The 19997-nt window shown below is 36.5% G+C and overlaps 1 protein-coding gene across 2 annotated transcripts in view; it reads left to right on the top strand.

Annotated features, from left to right (window-relative positions):
* Positions 1–6386: 6386 nt before the first annotated feature.
* Positions 6387–19997, top strand: part of STXBP6 (syntaxin binding protein 6) — a 118711-nt gene continuing 105100 nt past the window's right edge. The window contains exon 1 of one of the 2 annotated variants that reach the window (XM_026664534.2): positions 6387–6666. The gene's annotated coding sequence lies outside the window, so the exon portion shown is untranslated. The remainder of the gene's footprint in view (positions 6667–19997) is intronic. The other variant, XM_087951757.1, reaches the window with a different exon arrangement.

Raw genomic sequence — 19997 nt, 5'->3', positions numbered from 1 at the left:
TTTAGGTGTCACTTCCTGAAATAATAAAACTGAGAGGATAAGGCTGCAGTGCATTTGCATAGAAATAATCTGAGAAATTTATTAAACTTCTTTGCAGAATAGATATGATGCAGCCACAGCGATGTATTTGTGCAATGATATATTATTGGTTTTAGTTGGGATTTAGTGCAAGCCACATGAGTGCAGAAGCATAACTTTTGATATGCACTTCCTACCCTTGCTAATGAACAGTATACAATGTTGGAACTATAAAGCCCAGTAAAGATAAGGTTAAAACTAGAACAGGATCCTTTCAGCTTACGTTTGAAAAAAATAGGATAAGTCTTTGAATATTCATTACTATGACATTTAAATTTTGAAGTCAATAACAAGTATTCTGAATAAAAAGAATCTGTTGTATTACTAAACTTTGATCTTAGCACCAGGGCCAAAGAAGATAACTCCTTCTTGCATAAAAGTCTGTGCTGACCAATTGGCCCCCATCTTCACCCGAATCTTCAATAGATCACTAGAGATGTGCTATGTTCCTTCCTGCTTCAAACGTTTTACCATCATCCCAATGCCAAAGAAGCTCTCCATCAAGGAACTGAATTACTACAAACCAGTTGCTCTAACATCTGTAGTTATGAAAACCTTTGAATGGCTAGTGCTGTTCCACCTGAAAACCATCACGGATCCGCTGTTAGATCCCATGCAGTTTGCACACCGAGCAAATAGATCAACAGATGATGTTGTTAATATGGCTCTGCATTACATCCTACAACACCTTGAATGTCCAAATACCTACGTAAGGGTCCTCTTGGTAGACTTCAGTTCAGCATTCAATACCATCATTCCAGACATTTTTCTAACTAAATTAAACCAACTAGCGGTACCTGAACACACTTATAAGTGGATCATAAGCTTCCTAACAGACAGGAAGCAGCAGGTGAAGCTAGGCAGAATCACATCTGATACCTGTACAATTAGCACAGCCCCCCCCCAAGGCTGTGTGCTTTCTCCACTTCTCTTCTCCCTATATACCAATGACTGTATCTCAAACGATCCATCTGTTAAAATACTGAAGCTTGCAGATGACACAACAATGATTGCTCATTCGAGACAACAACAAATCTGCATAGACACCACTTGCCTCGTGGTGTAACTGGAACAATCTGGAACTGAACACACTCACAAGCGTAGAAATGGTGGTAGACTTTAGAAGAAACCATCCCATAATACCACCTCTTACAATACTAGACAACACATTATCAACAGTAGAGATCTTCAAATTTCTAGGTTCTACTATATCACATGACTTAAAATGGACACCTAACATCAAAAACGTCATCAAAAAAGCACAACAAAGAATGTTCTTTCTGTGCCAACTTAGGAAGCTCAAACCGCCCAAGGAGCTGCTGATACAGTTCTACAGAGGAATTACTGAGTCTGTCATCTGCACCTCTATAACTGTCTGGTTTGGTTCTGCAACCCAACAGGACAGACCCAGACTTCAGAGGATAATTAGGACTGCAGAAAAAACAATTACTACCTGCCTTCAATCGAGGACCTGTATACTGCACAAGTCAAAAAGAGGGCTGTGATAATATTTACAGACCCCTCATATCCCAGATATAAACTGTTTCAACTCCTACCCTCAAAACGATGCTAGAGCACTGCACATCAGAACTAGACACAATAACAGTTTTCCCCAAAAGCCATCACTCTGCTAAACAAATAATTCTCTCAACACTGTTCAACTATTTACAAAGTCTGCACTATTACTATTAATCTTCTAATCACTCCTTATCACCCACCCCCTCCCACTTGTGACTATATGACTGTAAGTTTGTCACTTGTACCCTTAGAATTTATATTGACCTTTTCCTAGTATGATGATTGCTTATTGTACGCTATATTATTATTAAGTGTTGTACCTTATGATTCTTGACTCTTGACAAATGTATCTTTTCTTTTATGTATACTGAGCATTTGCACCAAGACAAATTCCTTGTGTGTCCAATCATACTTGGCCAATAAAGAATTCTATTCTATTCTATTTCAAAACAAGCAAGTAAATAATATTAAGGTAGCCTTGTCTCACTTACAGGTAGTTCTCCACTTATGACAATAGAGCCCCAAATTCTGTTGCTAATCAAGGCAGCTGTCGAGTGAGTTGTGCCTCATTTTACAATGTTTTTTGCCACAGTTGTTAAATGAATCATTGTAGTTAAGTGAATCATGTACTCATTAAATGAATCTGTTTTCCCCCATTGACTTTGCTTGTTGAAAGCTGGCTGGGAAGGTTAAAAATGGTAATCACATGAGTCTGGGACAATGCAAGTGTCATAAGTACATGCCAGTTGCCAAGCACCCAAGCTATGATCACGTGACTATAAGGATACTGCAATTTTTTTTCAGAGCTGTTGTAACTTTGAATGGTCACTAAATAAATGGTTATAAGTTGATGACTACCTGTATTCTAAATATCAGTAAATCTAGCAAAAAAGAAAAAGAGTCTCTTGTAATACCAAAATGCCATGCCTTTGAATAAAAGCAAACAACAAAACAGTTATAGTTTTTCAGTGTGTACAATAATTCTATTTTTGTAATTATACAAATGATAAGTTAGTAAAGTCAAATCTCTATAAAATCTTGGAAATAATCCTCTTTTTCTCATTACTCAATATTAGTTACATTTTAAGATGTAACATGTAGGCAATATATGAACAATAATCTTAATTCCTATCTAAATCACAGTTTGGGATGTTCTTTCTAAGAAATATTATTTAGCTTATTAGCTCTTATCTGCAAATTACTATATTTTCACTATACGGCTATCTTAAAAACAAAAATGTTCCTTTTAATGATTATAGAGAATACTATTGGTATATAATATAGTGACACTAATATAAATGGATTATACAAGGTTTCCAAATATTCATATCTTAGTAACACCTGGAATTAAACTTGATCCATAGTAATTATATGGCAATGTTCTTCAAACTTGAAAATGTTTAAGATGTGTGTGGACTTCAGTTCCCAGAATTCTCCACCAAGCAGGTCTACATGCTTAAGTTGTTACATAGCATGGTTGTGTTTTAATTAACCATATACAGGTAGTCTTAGAGCCATTTATTTAGTGACCATTCAAAGATACAAAAGCACTGAAAAAAGTAACTCATGAACCATTTTTCACACTTACAACTGTTGCAACATCCTCATGGTGGTGTGATCAAAGTTCAGACACTTGGCAACTGGCATGTATTTATAGTGGTTGCATGTATTTATAGTGGTTGGGCTCTTGGGTCACCCTTTGCAAACTTCTGAAAAGCCAAGTCAATGGGGAAGCCAGATTTACTTAACCTAGGCCTATCAAACTGGCAGCCCACGGGCCGTATAGGGCCCAGGCAGGCCATGCCCAACCTGCTTCACGAAGGCAAAAAACTTCAGATATGTCACAATCTGGCATGTGATACGATTGAGTTTGACACCCCTGACTTAACCATTTCACTAACTTAACTGCTGTGATTCATTTTAGAACTATGGCGACAAAGGTTGTAAACTGGGGAAACTGTCTTGCTTAGCAAAGAATAGAATAGAATACTTTATTGGCCAAGTGTGATTGGACACACAAGGAATTTGTCTTGGTGTAAATACTCTCAGTATACATAAAGAAAAGGTACATTCGTTAAGAATCAAGAATCATAACGTACAACACTTAATGATAGTCGTAGGGTATAATCAACAACCAAATCATACTAGGAAACAGTCAATATAAATCGTAAGGATACAAGCAACAATGTTACAGTCCTACAATCACAAGTGGGAGGGGATGGGTGATAAGAAGTGATGAGAAGATTAACAGTAATAATAGTGTACACTTTGTAAATAGTTGAACAGTGTTGAGGGAATTATTTGTTTAGTAGAGTTATGGCTTTCGGGGAAAAACTGTTCTTGTGTCTAGTTGTTCTGGTGTACAGTGCTCTATAGCGTCATTTTGAGGGAAAATGTTGGGTTCCATTGTGGTCATACATTGAGGACTATCTTTAAAGCATTTTGCCTTTGTTTTATTCTGATAAGTTCCACCCCTCAAGTTATTACAATAGTTGAGCCTACAATCCTAAAATTTCCTAATGAACTCCCATTCAAGTATTCACTAAATCCAACTTTACTTAGCTTTTTCAAGATCAAAATTGGTACTATGGCTTCTATGTATAATACAAAGCAAAATTAACCAAACAGCATAACAAATTCCATGAAACTAAAATAAACTACCAATAAATATCTTATTTAGCAATAGAGGCTGGATATTTGTTTGGAAGTATAGATATATATATAGAATTTTTGAGAGAAATCCCTGGAGCATAGTCTAAAGCTATAAAGAGTTATCACACTGTTATAGTTGGATGACTATTATATTTAAAAGGATATTTCCCTACGTATCTATACTTGCATATATAGAATCTAACTAAACAGATTTGCAGAAACTAAAGTCTGGCAGATTTTAGCTAACTCGGTTTAGTATCCTAACTATAAATGTGTTCCTTGGAAGTTGGAATTGTTCTAATGTGCAAGCAATTTTTTAAGTTTTCCCAGTCTTTTGACATATTTTACCTATGTATATCACTTTTATCCTGTCTTGCAGGGGTTTATTTTCCTCTGCAAATTGATTTTTACTCCATTTTAGAATAGTACCATTTAATGCTGTTTTAACTTTCTGCCTTTATAATTTGTATTCATTATAAGATTTTCTGAATTATTTCTAGATTTTATTTTATCTTTGTATTTTATAACCCTCACGTGAAACATGTTGTTCTTCAGTTAATCAATTATTTAATAATTTATTTCATATCTCAAAGCCTAGAATACTTTTCACAAGCTATATTTTTATGAATAAAACTAGATACACAGACTAGATACATGAGAATAGAAAAACTACTTAGCCACAATAAGCATCACACATTTGAGAACTGAGCAGGTCTGCATTTCTGCTATTAATAAACAATATTTTCAGAGTTTTCTGAAAAACTCTTAATGTTGTGCAGGTTTATGTGACATGCCAAGTAGTAAATGATTAACAAGATCACCATATTAAGTCTGCCCAATTGCCTTTAATATTACTATTGTTGGTTACATAAGCTTTGTGTCAAGTCCACTTGGAAACCTGACACTTTTTACACAAACCTGGAACAGCAACCAGTCGCTATCAGTACCAAGCAGAATTTGAAATCTTAATTTCTTAACAGAAATATACACTAAGTTATATTGTGTAAATTGTGTTAGAAGGTTTTATTTAAAGTGAGTGACTTACATGTACAGGTAGTCCTCAATTTACAATAATTCATTTAGTGACCATTCAAAGTTACAACAGCATTGAAAAAAGTGATTTATGACCGCTTTTCACACAACCGTTGTAAGCATCCTTATGACATGATCAAAATTCAGCTGCTTGGCAACGGATTAGTATTGATGACAGTTGCAGTGTCCCAGGGCTATGTGATCACCTTTTGTGACCTTTTTACAAGCAGAGTCAATGGGGAAGCTAGGTTCACTCAACTGTGTTACTTAATAACTGCATTTTTCACTTAACTGTGGCAAGAAAAGTCATAAAATGGAGCAAAATTGATTTAACAAATGTTTCACTTAGTAACATAAATGTTGGGCTCAACAACAACTACACCTGTATAAAAGTCAGGTAATTTTCATTCTTATGCCTTCTTTTCACCTACAATTAAAATTGCCCAACTTCCCCCCATCAGAGAAGAATCTTGCAAATCCGGTTTGTGGACAGAGTAAGGAGCTGCCCCATTTGCAACTCTTTGAAGAGCCTTCTCCTCACCTACTCATTTCAACACACACTTGATAGGGAAGTAGTAGTACTTCAAGCAGGCTTGCAGTAGTAGAACTCCAATCTTCACGCACTCCTATATTTTAAGTAAATTAAAGATACATAATGAGGCATAAAGCCAGAATTGCAGCAAACTCCTACAATTTGAATATGATAATATGCCAAAAGATTTTGGCGTTCACAAACAATCTAGTACTCCTCAGGTGGGGCGGACCGCAACTTCTCTTAATTCCCAGACCTTTGATCACACACTGGAAATCACATAAACTTCTTCCCTCCCTTTCTTAACCCACCCTCCATTCACCTCCTCTTCCACCTCCTTTCTTGTTCCAAGGGTCCTTCTCACTCGCGAGGAGAACCAACCACCCGCAACAACTCCCGCGGATATTGCTAACTCATCCCACACTTCCTCCTCCTCCTCCAGGTCGGTGCCCAAACCTGAACTTAAGCTGTCGAGGTTGATCACATGGGACGGCAGAAGAAGGGCAGGGCAGAGCTAGGAAGGTTCCGCGGCTGCCTCTTTCCATTGGCTCCGCGCAGGCACGTGGCGCTCCTCTTCCCACCGCTGGCTCACAGCTGGGTAGCCCCACTCTGCTGGCAGGGAAAGAGCAATAAGAAGCCGCTCCCGCTAAAGTGCCTTAAGAGGAGCGTTGAAGAAGAGGAGGAGGAGGAGGAAGAAGAAGGCGGCGGCAAAGAGTTTTTTTTCCCCTGCTCATGGGTCTGACTGATTAATTACTGTTTGTTTTGTGGGCGAGCCCCTCGTGTGCTGGTCTCGTCGTTTCCCTTGGAACCATAGAAGGCAAGAGTCCGGAGCTGCGGAACGGGGCGTTGGGAAGGTAGGTCTCGCTGAAGGTAGTTTCGACATACGGCGGTTTCTCTTCCCCCGCTGGTGGAGCCTTTCTGTTCTTTTCCCGCGCAACTCGCCCCCAAGTTGGGAGCTGGTGCCGAAAGAACCGGGCTAGGTTCGCCGAGGCGGGGAACTGCGAGCATTAGGTGGGCGAGACGTGCCCGCGTCTCCTTCGGCGACTTTTCCGTTCGCTTCTCCGGGGCCGGTTCTCTCGTGGAGCGAGTGAAGAGAGCGCGGGTTTTGGAGTAAGACCGACCGTGGGCTGTCGACGCGCGGAGAAAAGGGAGGGGAGTGTCTTGCGTCTGAAGCCTGGCGCGAAAGCTCGTCCCGTCGCCTCCTGAGAAGGAGAGACCTGCACGGGATGATACTCTGGAGGAGGGAGAGATCTAATCGTTTTCCCGGGTTTGCTTTATTATACTGGTGCATAAAGACATTCATACACGCATCTGTGCTGCATCGGAATCTCAATACATTTTGCGTTGGGGGAGAAAAAAAACAAAGTTCACCGGGCATGGCACACATTCATTAAATAGCTTTCAAATGGCCGGAGAGATGTTCGGTTCCGTACTGCGTAAAATATGAGTTGCACGGCGATGGAGGAGGAGAAGGTAAAACAAAAACAAACAAAAAAAACCCTCCAGGACTGAAGCTTGAATCGCCTCCATTTTACTAAGCGCTCGGGGCAAACTCAGCGGAGGCTGCCTTCGGAAAGACTAAACAGCGAGCGGCTTCATCGCCGGATTGGAAAACGGGGCAGCTCATGCCCTGGACGCGCCTCTTGGCGCTTCGCCTCTTCTCCTTCCCTTCCGACTTCTTCGTTTATTGCAGAGCGCTGCTGAATTGAACAGTTTGGCCACGCGAGCTTCATTCAGTTTAATGGGAGAAGTTGCACTCCTTTCTGTCTTGTCCGCATTGTTTCTGTCCCCTGGCTCTCTCTTTCGTCCTTCTCCAAAAATCTATTAGCCAGTTTGCCTGATGCTGGACTTGTGGGGTTTAAAAGCCTGTATAGTGGGAAATGGTCCAAGCGTTCTTATGCAGTCCAGAAATGGATGCTCCTTGCACCCACTCGCTCCTCTAGTGGCTAGATTTTTCATTCTTGTAATGTTTTATTTTAAGCCCGAGATCAAAACACACTTAACTTGATGGAAGCAGTAGAATTTGTTTTGAAATAATAATCAAGATGGGGTAGAAATCCATCAGTAATTCTAGTACTCCAAAGCCTATGCTTCAATTCTTCTAATGACTGCAGTTGTAATTAGTGCTAGCAGATACATCCTAATGTGTTAACTATAAATGTCCATTTTTTAAATATATCCCATCATGGCACAGTTAACAGTCAAGAGTAATTTGGCCATAGATTGCACTTAAATATTTTTTCAAAGATTTAAAAAAAGCATATACATTGAAAAGCAGAAAAGCTCTGGTAGCTTTTCTATCAAAACAGAATTTATCATCATGAATCTCTCAGTCTTAAGTTTTCAGTTTTTTTACAATTTAATTCTTTTACTTCCCTCAGTAACAGGTTGCTATTATTTTATAATTTTTTATTCAAATATATATTTCTTAAAATTTTCCCAAGAATTCTAGTTGAAGTGCGAGAATAATCCTGAGAATATTTCCTGACATATAGTTTCTTTGCTTTAGTATGAAGATTGGATCTCCCTAAAATTGTGTGTGTGTGTGTGTATCTGTTTTTCTTATCAAAGCCTAGTCAGCAACTATAAAAGTAATTTATTTTAATAATATTAAATATATATTTAGATAGAACTTTAGAATATTTAAGCTCTATCAACATACAAGAGTTGCAATGAGTATCTTGAAGTTAATAGTAAAAATCATACCCAATGATTTCGATCCATCAATAAAAGGATAACAGATTAAAGTCTTGAACTTTTTAATGATTTTTTTTTCTTGTCTGACAAGTTTCAGATCTATTGCCTGTGGATTCTTGAAAATAATTTCAGCAACTGATTGCCATTTGATGTAATTACCAATTGCTATCATTTTCCCCTAATTTTCTGTGTATTGTTTTCTATTGCTTAAACAGGCAAATCAGTTTTGTACCCCTAATCTATTCCACCCTTATGGTTGTATTTCATATTTCTTAAGTCAGCATCTTAGCTGGGAAACCTTTAAAAAAGGCTGTTATTTTTTTAAAAATTTACAAGTTTCTTAAGAAAAAAAAACAAGTACACATTTTAGGAAGGTAGCCTCTAAAAGATCAAAAAAAGTTCCAGTTAAAGTACAGGAAAAGGCCTCTTTTCAATGCATTCAATTGTTAATACAGTTGGAATTTAGCCTAAACTGTGCAAACCTTTTGCAGGAAAACTTTGTATTTTCCTATTCTCAGGCAATGTTTATTTTAATACAAAAAAGAACCAATAGTTGGTGGAAAGTCTATGGCCTATATTTCTACATCAATATTATTTAGTAATTTTAGGAGCCCTAAAGGTTCTATGAATATCTCATGATGTAAACTTTGTGAGTTGCATCCAGTTAGTATTGTATCAGTAGGTGCAGGAACAATTTACTATCCAAACCCTGCTGGGAAATCATCCAGAGCACATCTGGGAAATAAAGGAAGGGAAAAGTCCTCTGCACGGGCAGACATCTGTTCAATATGGTTAGATTTTAGTCTGTATTTGGTTCTTCAGATAAAATAGTTCTAGTGGAATGTGACTATTGATTTTTCATGTGGTTGAGAAACATTTGAACGTTTAAAATATAAGTGAATACCTAGAAGGCTGTATGCATAAGGTATAGTTGACATTTTTAAAGTGATTTGAATAATGGTGCATTTTCCTTGATCAGACCTTGTGTTGAGTGCTGTGAGTTTATTCTAGATAATGGCTGTTCTAGCACAAAAGTTGCATCAGACTCTTTCTGTTGTGTTTTGTTTATCCTCCATTCAAACCAATCCTAACATTGTTGGAAATGTTTTATTGTTGCTTTTATAAATTTTTTTTTAAAAAAAGTTTATTTGTTTGCATTTCAGTTAATCTGCCTTCTGAAACTAGCCATTTGACAGTATTCTTACAGTTTAGTATTATAACTATGCCATGTTCCATATTCAATTCCAAAAATATGCTTTGGAGTGTATGATAATGTGAAACCAATACTTGTCATAATTATTTTTAAAATAATTACATAACAAGTTTGAAGCAATGCATAGGCCTCTGAAGTCCCATAAGCTGAGCTAACCAAATCAGCACTATAAAATCATCTGCCAAATTATAGGTGCACTGTACTGTATTTGTTACAGACAATTGATAAGCAACTCTTAAACACACTCACACACACACTTTAGAACCATCCTAGGGCAAGAACAATAGAAGCACTGTTGAGAGGTAGTGAAAGAGAAGAATAACATGCACACCTTTTAAAATATATTTTGTTGTATCCTCCTGGCATGTTCTCCTTTGTAGTTAGAAAGTCCTAGAGTTTTATACAATTCTAATTCTTGAGCATTTCAAGGGTAGGAGCAGACAGGAGGTCCTAGACAGCAATAGCTTCTTCCATTTTAGGTTGTTCCTGGAATGAATTTAGAACAGCCCCCTTTCCCCCTCCTTCCCTTCCTCCATTTCTATCTTTCTGTATGTGTGTGAAATATAGTATCATACCTACTATGTTTCTGGACTGATCAATTTTCCTTTTGAAGTGTTAGATTTGGGAACTGTTTTGTTGCTTGGAAGGAATTATTTGTATGGCGTAGTCTTGTAATGGTTTTTGTGTTAATACATCTCAAAGCAGTTTACAATATATCAGCCACAACTATAAAAACAAATTGTTTGCCCCTGGAATTTTATGTTGTCAGTCTGGATTAGTATGTTGTGTAAACTCAGTCAGAAACCTTATATCAAGTTGTACATTTCAACCATGTTTTTATGCTTTTGATTAGAGAAACTATTTTAATTCATATAAATCATAACATTTGGAGCAAGCTGGTATCTTGGAAGACTTTATAAATCCCACTTAATATCTCCTGAATGTTATCTAATTTAATTTAATTCGGATATTATTGATAGTAAGTTTATGCTTCTAGTAAATCTGCAAATCCATGCCTTTTGATCAGACAAAGAAAAGGTATTTTGGATATAAAGCAGTCACCACTTAAACAGGACAAAATCAGAATAATTTGCTATGTTGTGATGTCAGAAGCTCCAACATTATACTGCAGCAGGATAGATGAACACGTGATTTCCTGTCCTCAAAGGATTGCAAGGAATGTTAATTACTTTTAATTTCCTTGTTTTATAAAATCTCATGGTATTCAGTCACTGTCTCAATACTCCCATCATGCACCTGAGCAAAAAAAAAAATATTTGTACAGTATTTAATTTGACACTAGCAAATAACTAATTTTTAAATGAAGTCAGCTTCTTGATTTATGCAAGATACAAATTCTTAGTCTTCACTTTAATCTTTTTGATAACTTTTCTCTTACAGTATGGAAAGCCTTCATTCTGAGTTATGGGGAAAAAAGCTTATTGAATGTGCTAATATCTTAGACAGCCAATAGTGATGCTTACTTTTTTACTATTAAATAAAAATATTTAATTTTCTATGGGATTTCTGATGTGATGCATGGTCATAATTATGCTGTATGGGTAACTTTCAATTAGACTGAATGGTGGTATTATTTTTTTCAACCTGAAAGTCATTGATATTTTTAACCTTTTCTTTTTTACCAATATTGCCTAATTCAGTACAATAAAACTTCTAATTTGGAAGCATAAAGTTGTTAAGTTTGTATTTCTCTTACATCTTGGAAAACTTAAGTGTAGCCAATTATTCTTTCTTGCTTTTCTGCAGAAGCTCCCAAAGTATTGTATAAAGATCTAGGCAGTATCTGTACCTTTAGTATCTGTCCCCTTATCAGGTAGACCAGACAAGCAACATAACCAGATAAGCAAATTCGACTTTATTGTAAAGCTACATTAACAGAATCTTCCAAGTCTTGGCAATACTAAATTTATTTAAATGATAAATTAAATAACTTAATTATTTAATAAAGGTAGTTTCCCTTGCACATACATGCTTGTCATTTCCAGCTCTAGGGGGTGGTGCTCATCTCCTTTACAAAGCCAAAGAACCCATGCTGTCCGAAGATGTCTCTGTGATCATGTGGCCAGCATGACTAAATGCCGAAGGCTCATGGAACGCTGTTACCTTTCCACCAAAGGGAAATGGTCCCTATTTTTCTACTTGCATTTTTACATGTTTTCGAACTGCTAGGTTGGCAGAAGCTGGGACAAGTAACAGCTCACTCCGTTACACAGCGCTAGGGATTCAAACCTTCGAACTAATCGTTAATGTTTAATAATATTTAATAATAATAATCCTCTGATATCCTTTACAATCAGAGAAGCTAAGGAGAGTCCTTTCTGAACCTCTTTCTCCATCCATTATCCAGCTCTGGGCCATGCCTTCTTTTATCTGACCTTTCCCTGGCAGTATTTCTTTAACCCATCTCCCAAGGTCTTTCTCACATAGCATTATAGTTTCCTAGGATTTAGTTCATCTGGCCCTGGATATTTAAATTCATTCAGAGTAAGTATTCCAAAAATTTGCTTCTATTACCTTAGTCCTTGCTGCTTTATCCAGCTCTTTACAGTTGCCTGGGATAACACAGGCTCTTTGTGAAGAGCTTAGTTTTTCCGATTATCTTAGTAATAACGGGTTACCTAAATGTTTTTGGAGATCTGATATATTCTTTATTAATATATGACTTTTATTAAAACTTTTAAAGAGAAAGATAAAAATTAAAACAAAGGAATATACACTAAGGAAGAAAGATGAAAAAGGGAAAGCAAAGAAAGCAAAAAGTGCAAGGAAAAAACACTAAAGAAAAAGAAAAAACAAAGAAGTGATTTCCAATATTCTTCTGCGGAGTTATAAGTATAATTATATTTTAACCACCTCTTAATTTCATGCTCCTGTTTGTATAATCTGTCTTATCTAATCATCAAAATCATATTCATTTTTTTAATTTTACACAAAAGCTGTAAAGGGTTAATGGTTCCAATAAATGTAAATGATGAGAGTTTTTTTCCTAATCAACAAAATTGTTTTATTCATCCTGGCAAGATCTGTCAATTTCACCAACCATTCCTCCATAGTGTATAGTGCCAAATTTCCTTTTGTGCATATAATCCAACCACAGTAGTCATATATTGAAATAATCTATCATTATGTTGTATTTGTTATGATTATATATTTTTATTCTATAAGAAAAAGTCTGACTTCAATTGAATATTAATCTTTAAAATCTTCTGTATCAATGTATTATTTGAATCTAAATTTTTCTAGTTGCTCTACCTGGCATACTAAAAATTTCCTGGTTCACATTTCCATTATACATTTGAATTGCCTTTATACATTCCAGATAATTCTCTAGCACATGGACCAATAATATATTGTTTTATAATAATTATCTTTGAGGTAACAAAAATTAAATTTCAACACTTTTAGCCATATTTTTCTCATTAATCCATCTGTATATTATAACCAAAAGAAACCCCTCTTAGCCTACTTTATCATAGATTCTTTAACAAATTCTTTCTGTTTCAAATTTCAAACAAAGTTAGCATTTTTAGCTACAACAAAAAAAGTTAGCAATTGTATGTTCATCATGAATGTACAATTGTACTTCAAATTCTTACTTTGTTCTATACTATAAATCTTTTTGTCCATTCTGGATCTTACCCCTGGCTTCATGTAGATGCCAAAAAGAAGCAGAGAAAACACTGAACCCTATGGTACCACAAAGCAGGGGCCACAGAATGGACCTCTTTGCCCCAGTCAACAGTGATTGATCACAAAACCATACCCCCCAGCTCCTGAAGACAAGACAAAAGAATATGATGTGTTATCTCCACCTCACTCTTCTCAGAGGTAATTCAAAAGCGTCATCAATGCTGTTTTTATCCCATATTCCTGCCTGAAATCTGAGTGGAAGGAGTCCAGATAATTACGTTATCCAGGATTCAGTAGAGTAGGGGTCCCCCAATCTCTGGCCATGGCCACATTCACAAAGTGCTACTTGCATGAGCGGCAAGCATGCATGAAGTGTTATTCGTGCAAGCAGAGGATGTACTTGCCGGTAGCTTGCACAAATGGAACTGTGCACCCGCCTGCCATTCTCTCTCTCACACACACACCGGCATGCTGAGCCACCAAGCTGGGAAGGTTAGGGACTGCTACTCTAGAACCATAGAATGACTTATCTCACTTCTAGAAAGGGGAGATGGGTGACTGGATGAAAATTACCGTATTTGCGGATAAGGCGACCCGGCGATAAGAGGCGAAGGGAGAGCAGGGGCGAGGCCAGGGCCGTGGGAAGGCAGGAGGCTGCAGCCTCGGGCGAGCGAGGCGGGGGATGAAGCAAGGAGGGGATCCGGGCCAGGGCGCCTGCGGCAAAGCATCCAAGCCGGTGGATATACCGGGGACGACCCCCACTTGGAGGCTGGGGCAAAAGTGCCTTGAAACGGTATCCAGAACAGTGGAGTCCAGAAATGACTTCTTGAGAAAAGGGCACACCAGTACCTCTTTAAATAGTGCTAGAAATACCCCCTCTCTCAAGATCAATTGACCATTACTAGGACCCACCCACATGCCACTTCCTAGGTGCCTTGACTCTGTTCACACTTCCTTGGGTCCAACAGGATCAAAATGTTCCCAGATAACTGGGTAAGTTCTGCTCTCCAGACACCCTTGAAGGACCTGCAACATGCTTGGTCTCCAACTAAGAACAGATCTGAGCAATTTTATTTGTTAGACGAACGTAATTGTTGCTCTAGGGTTATTGAAATAAGTTCTTTGAAGTTTAAGATACATATTTGACTATACAATATTCAGTTTTATTTTCCCTTAAAATCAAGAATTCTAGCACTGTATGTACTCATCTAAAGTCCAAGGATCAATAAGTTCAATTCCCATTAGAGGGTTTGAATCTATAAACTAATATCTGGCTATCCAAATCTGAGAAATCCCAATTCATATAGTGCTTTTTGGTGGTATAACCCAAAATACTTGTGTAAAATAGAGAAATTCTCCTCAAGAATGGGATGCTGAATGTCATATAAAACCCTGTATACATGACATAATGCAATATCCATACCTCCTTGCTCTGAGGCTATAAGGGAAAGTAGGCTGGTACATGGATAAAGTTTTTAAGAAATGAATAATATACTTTATAAGTACAGTGTATAACAGTAATAGAACCTAGTAAGATTTGAAGTTTTGTAGTAATCAACTACTTAAAGTTTCAAGCTTTCAGTAGTGTAACTATGGGGCTATAAATGTGTCAGGCTATTTACTTTTAAATATAAACTGGTTTTTAAGTTCAGTATTATGGTTCAGTGATTATGATGTTTTTAGAGGTTGATGGTTTGGGCTTTTTGACCAGTTATGGTACTATTGGCCTACTTTAGTCAAGGCTTTAATGTTAATTTTTGTAGGGCAGTGATTTGGTAGCTCAGAACTAAACTTTCAATATTCACCAGGCCAAAATGGTTATATCAAGATAATTGGAATTGTGACTCATTCATTTATTTTCTAAAGCTATCCAGTTGCTTATATCTTTGGGCAACTTATTAGGGGTTTAAACATTTGGCCTAGCATGATGTCTGAATATAGTCAAAGGTAAGCAGAAACTTTTAACATGCAATCACATGTTCTGTTTTGAGAATCTTGGAAACCAAACAGCATTAATTATCTAGCAATTCTCTAAAGTTTCACAGTAATATGAGCAATGTTTTCTCCATAATAATTAAACATTATTGCTTTGTGTTTATGTTTTACTTTGTTCCTATCCAGACTTCTTTTACGGCTTTCACATATTTGCTATTATATTTTTATGTGATAGTGTATGAAATGAACTATTTGAGATGTCAAAAATATTCTCCTTTTTGCTTCTGCAATAATTAGAATTATGATTCCAGTATAGAAAACAGCCATCAAGCCATCAAATGGCATTAATATATGCATGACATTAATATATGCGTACATTGTATATAGATTCACATGTGCACCTTTCCATAATGGAAATTATGGTTACACATTCTGTAACTGCGTATTTTGAATGTGCTTCTCAATACTTAAAAAAAATAGAATTGTTTCTTTATTTTGAATTTAGCTAATAAAAATATTGCCACAAGGCATGTTAGGAAAGGAGGAATGCTAAAGTTGTATTACAAAGGTTCAGGTACAATTCACCAGGTTTGTTCAACAGCCAATTCTACACTAAGATAAAATGTGTCTTGTTTTAAAATTCCTGTGTTGGCTTGCTGTCTCATCTGAGTTGAAGGATGGTAGTGTTAGCTTTACATATTTATTTATTTATTTATTTGATTTGCCAATTGTTTACAAGATAATAAGTATAAGTGTATACATAGTTGTGAATACATGAAATGGGTACATATAAGAAAAATAAAAGAATAAGAGAAACAATAGGACAGGGACGGTAGGCACGTTGGTGCTCTTATGCACGCCCCCTACAGACCTCTTAGGAAAGGGGTGAGGTCAATAGTAGACAGTCTAAGGTTAAAGTTTTTGGGGTTTGGGGAAGAAACTACAGAGTCAGGTAGAGTATTCCAGACATTGACCACTCTATTGCTGAAGTCGTATTTCCTGCAATCAAGTTTGGTGCGGTTTACTTTGAGTTTGTATCTATTGTGTGCTCTTGTGTTGTTATGGTTGAAGCTGAAGTATTCACTGACAGGTAGGACATTGCAATGTATGATTTTATATACCATGCTTAAGTCAGACCGAAGACGGCGTAATTCAAGGTTTTCTAGTTCTAGAATTTCAAGTCTGGTGGCATAAGGTATTCTACAACGTAGAGGAGTGGAGAACTCTTCTTGTGAAATATTTCTGGACTTTCTCAATTGTGCTAATATCAGATACGTAATGTGGATTCCAGACTGATGAACTGTATTCGAGTATTGGTCTAGCAAATGTTTTGTATGCTCTGGTTAGTAGTGTGATATTACCAGAGAAAAAGCTACGTAGGATTAGGTTAACAACTCTTAATGCCTTTTTGGCTATGTAGTTGCAGTGGGCTCTAGCACTTAGATCATTAGAGGTGAGTATTCCAAGGTCCTTTACAGAGCTTGGGTCATCAACAAGTTCTTGACTATTCAGCTTGTATTTTATTTTCTGATTTTTTTTGCCAATATGTAAGACAGAGCATTTATTTGTTGAGATTTGAAGTTGCCATTTGTTTGACCATTCTGATACATAGTCAAGATCTTTTTGTAGGGTAGCAGTATTGTCTGTGGTATTGAACAGCTTTACGTCATCAGCGAAGAGAACGCAATTGCTCTTAATATGATCACAGAGGTCGTTTATGTAGAGTATGAAGAGAGTTGGTCCTAGAACACTGCCTTGGGGGACACCACTATTGACAGGTACTGGATTTGATAGGACGCTCCCGATTTTGACCATTTGTTGTCTGTTTGACAGGAATGCTTCTATCCAGCTTCTATTCAGTTGTCCAGAGATACCATAGGATTTTATTTTTAGGAGTAGTTTATCGTGTACCACTGAATCAAAGGCTTTACAGAAGTCTATGTAGATTGCGTCTATTGCTTTGCCCTGGTCGAGTTGTGTTGTCCATATGTTTTTGCAGTGTAAGAGTTGTAGATTACAGGATAGTTTTTTTCTGAAACCAAATTGTTTATTGGAGAGTAGGTTATTTGTCTCTAAGTGGAGGATGATGGATTGGTTAATAATTGATTCCATGACTTTACAGGTGACGCAGCATAAGGAGATTGGCCTGTAATTTTCAACTAGGCTTGGGTCTCCCTTTTTGAAGATGGGGATGACTGTGGCTTGTGACCATAGGTTAGGCAAGGAGCTGGTCCTGAAAGATTTTTCAAAGATTATGCTTAGAGGTTTGGCTATTGCAGTGGATAGCTTTCTTAAGAAGTAGGCACATATTCCATCCGGTCCAATAGATAGAGATGGTTTTAGATTGCGTAGTGATTTTTCAACATTGTCTTCTGTGAAATCGATATGTATTAGATCATTATTGTTATCTGTGGTACGGCTAGGAAACATTGGGCATGATCCATTGCTGTTTACAAATACTGAGCCGAAGAATGTGTTAAAGATGTTGGCTTTAATGGTGTCGTCGTTGCAGTCTTTACCATCAGGTCCTAACAAGGGAGGGATGGACCTTGAGTCTTTTAGTTTGTTGTTTACAAAATTGTAAAAAGCACGGGTGGAATTGGTGCTTAGAAGGTTTTCCTCTTGTTTAATGTGATAATTGGTGCATTCGGTCTTTATCTGGTGGCATAAATTTTTGTATCGGTTTTTGAAATTGGCAACGTGACCAGATTTGTTTTTCCTCCAGAGTGATCTCTTTTTGGATTGAAGTTTCCTTATTGATATGGGTAATCTGCTTTTTTTTTTTTTTTTATGTTAGATCAGCTTGGCTGTTTTTTGTTCATTTTGTCAAGGTATATCTTTTAATGAAAAGTAAATGGCAGTTCAATCCTTGGTTCTGAAAGACAGGACTTACTATTATATAATCAAAACTTTTGACTTACGTTCTTTAATAATACCCATTCACCTTCATGTTGCTTCACCATATAATTGTTACCTTTACAGGAATTTGTTAATAATTTCATATTCCAAAATAAGCTTTCTAATAAATCTAGTTATGTGTCAAGAAATGCTGTTGAGCACAAATATTCTTAAAAGAATAACCGTGTGATCTCATATTTATTTTTATAATTTTTAAAAATACCCTTTGTAACTTTTCAAGCTAGGGAAACACAAACACACACACACACACACACACATTTTCTCTCTCTCTCTCTCTCTCTCTCTCTCTCTCTCTGTGTGTGTGTGTGTGTAGTAATAATGTTAAAGATAAGTCATCTTTATTCAATGGGACCCAGGCAAGCCAATGCATTAGAGACTTTATTGCAGTAGAATTGAAATCTTTACTTCTGCAAGTGCTTAAATTTAGACTACTGTGTTTCTTTCTTCTAGAATGCTAGCACATTCTTAAATCAATATGTGAATCCAGAGATTATATGAAGGTTTTGAAATTTTTTTGGGGACTGGCAGAATCCTTTAGCTTTTCTTTTGAACAATCTAAATGTTGATTCAAAAAGGCTCTAAGTAGTTAAGAAAACAGTATCTTAAAAAACAAGTTGATTGATGTATTATTTCCTGGAACATTTTTTTACAACATCATCAAACTAGTTGTGGAGAGGAGAGATGGGGGGAAAATACAAGGATGTTGATTTATGTTTCATCTGTTAGCATGCTTATAGTTTAATGTTTCACCACATGAGGTAAGGAAAACCTAGTATATAATTATTCACAAGGTTCTACTTAATTTAATAGCCTACTTTAAGAATAAAACAAAGAACAGCATGGATTCCTCAGACTTCTGTTTTTTTCCAACAACAACTAAGCTGTACATGTGAAAACAAAAAGAAGAAATTACACCAATATTTTGTTCCAATATGTGGAGTATATTTCCTCATAAAAGGAAACTTGTCACAGTCTCACCAAGAAAAACCTGACAATGTCAATTGTCTTCCTTCTTTTCTTTCTGCTTAGCTTCCATTGTACAGTTTGCCTTTTGGAAATGAAAAGGAGAGCTGATAGAGAAAACATTCCTTCTAGCAGTTCATATTATACTCGATAATATTAAGAAACATTTCCTGATTTAGCTAATTGTGCAATATTTTTCTGCAGAAGTAGCTGATCTCTACAGCAGCCTGGCTCATTTTTCATTTTAACACCTATGTATGTTAAGATGGGATAACCAGACATTGTTTTTTTGCAACTGCTTACTATTTAGAATTTGACAGGTGCCTTATATATTGCTTCTAAATAAATATGATTTAATTAGTATGTGATTGCTTTCCGAGACTGGATTTTTGGAGTTAAATCAGATGAAGTTACCCTTACTGAGAGTAATGGAGAACTGTATAGCAACTTGAATTAGATTTTCAATCAAGTGGGATACTGAACGTATTTTGAATTCTTTGGTCATTAAGAACTCATTTTCAAAATAAAAAAGATTTGTGTGCATTAACAGTGTTTAGTGATACTGAAAATATGCAGTTATTGCATACAGGTATAACAGAAAACTTAGAATTACAACTTGTAATTTTTCTCTTCACACATCCTCCTTTAGAAAACAGTTTAACATGTTGTCTATTTGTTGTTTCAGCTTTAGTGTTTAATTGGTTTTTAAAAACAAGCCTATATTTTATTCAGAGACGTCTAAGTTGAATATGAGGAAGCTATATGTCACAGTAGCTGCATCTGATATATCCATGAAATGTCAGTGTC

This window comes from Notechis scutatus, chromosome 1, assembly GCF_049901735.1.
Source record: "Notechis scutatus isolate UNSWTSFEM ecotype Mainland chromosome 1, rNotScu1.2, whole genome shotgun sequence".
Classification (NCBI taxonomy): domain Eukaryota; kingdom Metazoa; phylum Chordata; class Lepidosauria; order Squamata; family Elapidae; genus Notechis; species Notechis scutatus.
The sequence above is the reverse complement of the archived record's forward strand: the minus strand, read 5'-3'. Positions and strand labels throughout refer to the sequence as shown.